Source organism: Cervus canadensis, chromosome 29, assembly GCF_019320065.1.
Source record: "Cervus canadensis isolate Bull #8, Minnesota chromosome 29, ASM1932006v1, whole genome shotgun sequence".
Taxonomy (NCBI): Eukaryota; Metazoa; Chordata; class Mammalia; order Artiodactyla; family Cervidae; genus Cervus; species Cervus canadensis.
Genome location: NC_057414.1, coordinates 38513349 through 38519348, shown reverse-complemented (window position 1 = coordinate 38519348; position 6000 = coordinate 38513349). Strand labels below are relative to the sequence as shown.

Below are 6000 nucleotides of genomic sequence, written 5' to 3'. Positions count from 1 at the left end.
GGAGCAGCTCCGCCGCGGGGACTGCACCGCCCGCCCTGCCGGACCCGCCCCGACCGGGGCTCGCCGTCTGCAGCAGCCGCAGCACCGCGACTTCGGGCCCCGCGCCGGCTATGGCTGTGGCCTGGGGCTGAGCGCGCAGGTAGGGGCGCCGGGCGCACCTTGGCGCGATCGGGGAATGCGTCGCTGGGAACGCGGGAGGGGAGGTGGGTGGCAGGACTTGGGCGAGGCGCTTTGGGTGGGTGTCACTGTGAAGGCTCAACTTGGAGCAAGGTGGGCAGCCCCGGGCCGCCACCGGGAGGCCAAGCGTAGTGCCCTGGGAGCGGAGCTCCGCCTCCGGAGTTGGGGCGTTGGAAGGGGCGCAAGTTGGGCAAAGTTGGAAAATCGCTTCGAGGCGCGGTTTGCTCCAGTCCAGTCCGTCTGTCTCTCGAGGGCTGATCGTTGTCCCTGCTGCACGGCCGGGCGCCGGTTCTTGGCCCGGTGGCCCCGTCCCACCCCCTCCGTCTCCATGGGGCGGTGGCTCGGCGCGCTGCTATTCCGTGTTTACTGGAGAAGTTTCCGAGATCGCGGCGCGGCCCCTCGGCCCCTCCCGGCGCCCCTGCGCCCCCGCGCCGCGCACCCCGTCCGCCGTCCCTCCCCGCGCCCCACACCTCCGCCCCTGACTTCGCGTCCCGAGTCCTCCGGGCCCCACCCAGTTCTGCAGCACCAGCCTCTCCCTTTCTGGCTCCCGGCGGCCCCTCAGCCTCCCTTCGGCTGCCCCGCCCTAGCCTTGCCCCTCTGGGTTCCCAGCTCTAGAAAAAATCCCTTCTTCCTCTAGGGCGGCGGAGCCGGGAAGTGTGCAGCGCGCCCCGCGGCGGGACGGGTGGGAGTGGGGGTGGGGGACATAATTGGGGGAGATTCTTGCACTGGGGGTGGGCGGGGAGTGGAGCTGTGCAGCGGCGCGGCCCTCGGGACCGCCCCTTCCCCTTCAGAGGCGGCGCTCTCTCCCCAACTCCACTCCCAAACCCGTCCGGGCGGGATGGCCCCCGCCCCAGCGCCTGGCTCGGCGCCAGCAGCCTGAGGAATGTGGTGGTTGGAGCCGGTGACTAATTCAAACCAGAACTCGGGGAGGAGTGGCGAGGGGTAAAGGGGAGGGGGGCGACGGGGCTTGTGTGGGAGGCGGGGGCCCGAGTCCGGCGGCCTTAGGGGGAGGAGGGCTCAGCTCCCCTCCCCGGACCCCTCCGCTCCCGAGGCGCGCTCTTGCGGCGACAGCGGAGGGGCGAGGTCCTGCCGGGGAGTTGGAAAGTCTCCGGGCTTAGGGTGTGTTCGGAGAACTGTGTTATATAAGGCTTTCCCATGCCGGGAGAGGGTGTGCAGTGCGCGAGGGCTGGCCCTCCGCTGGCAGGCTCGGTGCCCCCTGCAGTGCCAGGGCCCCGGGATGCGGGGGCGCAGCCCTTTGGCGTCGCTGGCCACGAGGGGCACGTGGGTCTGAGCAAGGCTGACTCTGTCCTGTGGGTGGGAGGGGAGCCGAATGGGCAGATGAGGCATCTAACTGGACCCCTGCACCACGTGGGGAGGGCACTGGCGCCTCTGCACGTTGTGGCCCCAGAGAATTGTGAGCCTCGTGTGTGCCTTTCGCAGGGCGTGGCTGCCACCCGGGAGGTGGTGAGGTGCCCCCAGGGAACCTGCTGCTGGGTGCCTGTTCTGCACAGTGGATCTCTGAAAAGGCACGGTGGGATCGATCGTCCCCGTGCCAGTGAGGTCCTTAGAGCAGGTCCTGGACCTTTGGAGGAAAAGGGACCCAGATAGTTACCTCCGGGTTTTGAAACAGTTTCCTTTGAAACAGTTTCCTCCACTAGGATCCAGCCTCTGACTGCAGGGATCCTGTGCCCTGTGGCGCACAGCCTAGAACATGAGAGAGACTGGGTTGATTTTGGGCGACACAGTGATGCTTTGGAGGGCTGGGGTGATAGAAGAAGGCAAGGGAGTCAGGGGAAAAGAGAGAGAGGTTGAAGATGCACTGGAAGGCATTTTAGGGCCCCCTCACCAGGGCTGGGTGTAAATTCGGGGAGTAGATTCTCCTTTGGTGCTCCCTCTCTTCTGCCCCCAGGAGGGAAATCCCTGGGGCAGGGTGTGGCACTCACTTCCTTTCTGAAGCTCAGTGGGGAAGCTTCCTTCTCCTTGGCCCCCAAAGATGATGGGTTGGGCTAGCCCTTTTGGGGCGTGTATGCCGAGTGGGGAGAGAAGGGAGCCCGGAGCTGAGGGGTGAGGTTGGGGGGAGAGGACGGGGTGGGGGGGGCATGGGGGCATGAGAGGTGGGCTAGCAGAGGACGAAGGGTCTGGAGTATTGGCAACGGGCATTGGAGAGTGTCTGAGGCCCTCCCCAAAGTCTTGTCCTTAACGGTTATACGCAGGGACATTGTTCAGAGAACCAGGACACTTAAGAAGCCACTGGTGGGGCTTACTGCTGATGCTGGGGGGCCCGCAGCAGTGATTCAGGGGTCCTTGTCCGGGCAACTTTGTGAAGAGCTGAGAACTTGAACCAGCCAGACTCCAGCTGAGGGGGTCCTGGATGGCAAGTCCAGGGCTCAAAGTGGGACCCAAAAGAGCGACTCCTGGGAGACCTGTGAAGGGAGACGGCCATCATAGGTCAAGGGCAGGGAATGGGCTGGGGGGTCCTGGGGTCACCTTCGTCCCAGGAAGGCCTTGGCTGGGGGTTCCCCAGACACCACCGACCTGGATTCCTAGGCTCAGTTGGAATGGGCTGCCTGGCCCTGGCCGAGCACGCCACCCCGAGCCTGAGGAGCTGGTTTGAGAGGTTGGGGTGAAGCTGTGGGGGTGGAGGAGTGTGTGGGTGTCTGGGGCGTGGTCATCACCTTCCTCAGCACTTGGGAACCGCCTGGGGACAGGCAGAAGCAGACTGGGAGAGCTAGTTCGGCTCCTGCTGGTAACTCTCCCCTGCTGACTCTCACCATCCCGCCACACCCCGGAAACCCCAGCTTCTCTCTGTGCCTGGAGCTGGGCTGATTGGGGGCTTGTGCACGCGAGGCAGGGGGGTCGCCCCCGGAGAGGGGTGGGAATGGGACGTTTCAACTGGTGGTCGCTAGGGCTTTCTGCTCTCCCATTGCCCCCCCGACGGGCTTCATCCAGGCTCCCAGGGAGCTGGCTTCATCCAGGCTCCCAGGGAGCTGGCATTTGGCTCTGACCATCCCGCTGGTCTCCCGACCTTCCTGAGCTGACTGGTTTCGTCCAGGCTTGAGTGAGCCTAAGAGGCACAGCGGGGGGAAGGGGGGTCTCCTGGGTGGGCCACAGCGGGCTCAGCAGGAACGTGTGTGTGGATGGACCCCGTCTTCCTCCCTTCAGTCTCCAGACGGCCAGCTGGGCTGTTGTAGGGGAGATCCCGGCTCTGGGGTCACTGTTTCACGGTGGCCTTGAGACTCTGACTGCTCGTGTCACAGCTGAGAAATGAGTGTTGTTACCTGTGAGAGGGCATCTCTGGCTGGCGGGCCGGTCCTGAATGGGTCACCCGTGCTTGTGTCTGGGGCGTAGGGGGCAGGGGGTAGCCGTGGGACTCTGCCGCGGTGGTGGTGGAGGTCTCATGGGGTCTGCGGGGGCTGTAGGGAAGGACTCCAGTGAGTTTCTCCGTCTTGGACGGTTCTAGGCCCTGGAGTTTGTGTCCAGAGGCCTGAGGGAGGGTGAGCACAGGCCTGGGCGTGAGGCCGTGGCTGATGGAGGCTTCAGGGAGGGGCATCCTGCCCTGTCCCCCGGGGGCCGGAGCGGAGGTTCTAGGGGAAGGGGAAGCGCCTGGCCGGGCTGGGGGTGGCTCTTTGGCAGCTGGGCCGAACGGCCTGGCCGCGAGCCCCTGCACTAGCGGGTTCTGGCCGCTGGGCGGAGAGCTGGGCCGTGGGAGCTCCCAAACTGTAATCTATCCCCCAGGGCGAGACTGGGCGAGGGATTGAGCTCACCCCTCCTCAACTCAGCAGGGCGCTTCCCCCCCACCCCACATCCCTGAGCTGGTGTCTTCATCCTAGCCGTCCTGGGTCAAGGCCCACTCTTCTCAGGAGAGGTGGCCAGGTGTGGGGACTGCCCGCATGGGGAATGTAAAGCTGCCCCAGACACCCGCCCCCAAAACCCCCTCAGTCCCACAGGGAAGTCCCTCTGGGTCAGAGAAGGAAAACAGAATCTCTCTTCTGGCTGGAAGCTTGAACTTGGAGCGCTGGGGCTAGGGGAGTGCGAGGGGCCAGGGGACAGAGGTGGAGAAAGACCGCTGGGCTGAGCCCTGGAAGCAGCTGGGTCCCAGGGGTGGGGATGGGGAGCTGCCCTGGAAGCCGAGGTGTGGGGAAACTCCAGCTTGGCGGTGAGGGGCCAGGAAGAGGGACTAGAGGGGAGGAGAGGGCTGGGCGATGAGGCTGGAAAAGCTTCTTCCTGGTGGGAGGTATGGGCGGAGCCAGCGGCCCAGGCAGCGAGGGAGGAGCTGGGCAGGTGCATCCAGACCCTAGACACCGGGTTAACAGAAACAGGCTCCCTCCATGATGGACAGGGCCTGGGGCTGCCCAGACTGGTGTCTGTCGTGAGCTGGTGGAGGCAGGGACTGTGGGCCTGCTCTGGGCTGGGAGGGGTGGGGACTCAGGAGTATCTCTGCATGCACTGGGTGGGTCTGTTGGCCTTGTGAGTCTTGATCATCTCGCCAGTGGCCCTATTGCCCGTGTCTTGCAACATGTTGGTCAGATTCTCCCTGATAATTCGACCTCCCCAACACACACCCTATGCAAGTTGAAAGTGCCCCTGGGGGTGCACTGCCCAGAATCAGCTGACCTCAGAGTCCTTGGTGCTAACGTAGACTCGGGAGATAACTGCGCAGTTCTACTCCATTTGGAATGGGACAGGTTGTTTTTCCAGACCGAGGTCCGGCAGCTGCATACATGGAGGTCCATTTGGAGGTTTTAGCACCCGGAAGAGAGGCCACCCCTCTCTTTCTCCTTGTTCCTCTGACCTGGCGTCTGCCTGTCATGGCTGTTCCCATTTCCCAGTGAGTGGAAATGTTTGCCTTAACCTGCTGGGGCCTGTCTCCTGGTGGGCCTGTCTCTTGGTCTTCACTTGCTGAGGTCCAGAGAGTCTCCAGGTGAGCTGGTTCTGGGCAGCTCAGGATTTCTGAGTCCCGGGGACACAGTGCTGGTGAGCCTAGAGCCACAAGGGCCCTCAGATCCTGGGCTTTGGGATACCTGGGGCTCTGCCCATTCTGGGTTTGCTGTCTCTGAGTTGGGTCGGGACGAGGCTGGTGTGTGGGACAGAGGCTGTTGGCCACTCACCTTTCCTCCTGTGCTTGTGACGCTTGATGGGCATCACTGCTTCCTGGGGGTCTCCCGCCCCTACCCGAACCTCAAGCCCTCTCTTTCCTGTGTTTTAACGTCCCCTGAAGCATCCTGGTCCCACTCTGTGGGTCTCTCTTTGGACGAGCCTGGAGGCCTGTCCACCTCCCTGTGGGTGTGTCTCTCCGGCTCTCTCTGGGCCCCCCTCCGTGTAGATCTCTCGCCTGTGTATCTCCCTTGTGCATCTTTGTGGTTTCTCATCCTGTTTCTGTGTTTATTCGTGTCTTCATCCCTTTCCCTCGTTAAGACTGTTGGCCTCGGAGTCAGAGATCCCTGGGCTTGCATTTCACTTCTGTCTCATACCCGGGCAAGTCATTTAACCTTGGGGCCTGTTTCTGCACTCTAAAATAGATATTAATTCTTAATCACATGGGATTGTTTGGGAAAGAACGGGGACCCCAGGCATGGAATGAGCACAGTCCTGGGGCGCTCTGGGAGCTCGGCAAAAATCTTTCTCTTCACCTGGGAGGGGTTGTTTCTTTTAATGTGGCTCTTTCTCTTCCTCTTTACTGCCCGGGGAGTGTTGATGAGAGTAGATGGCCTCTCTGGGTGTGTCTCTCTTTTTTCTGAATATCCCAGCCCCTGGCCCCCGGTTATACGTGTGTTCGTGGCTTTCTGGCCGGTGGCAGTCTCAGCTCTGGTTGTGAGTCATCTG

At 63.0% G+C, this 6000-nt stretch overlaps 1 protein-coding gene across 8 annotated transcripts in view; it reads left to right on the top strand.

The window, feature by feature from the left end:
• Positions 1–6000, top strand: part of AHNAK (AHNAK nucleoprotein) — a 95579-nt gene continuing 89579 nt past the window's right edge. For all 8 annotated transcript variants that reach the window (XR_006266390.1, XM_043451715.1, XM_043451712.1 and 5 more), the window contains exon 1: positions 1–139. The gene's annotated coding sequence lies outside the window, so the exon portion shown is untranslated. The remainder of the gene's footprint in view (positions 140–6000) is intronic.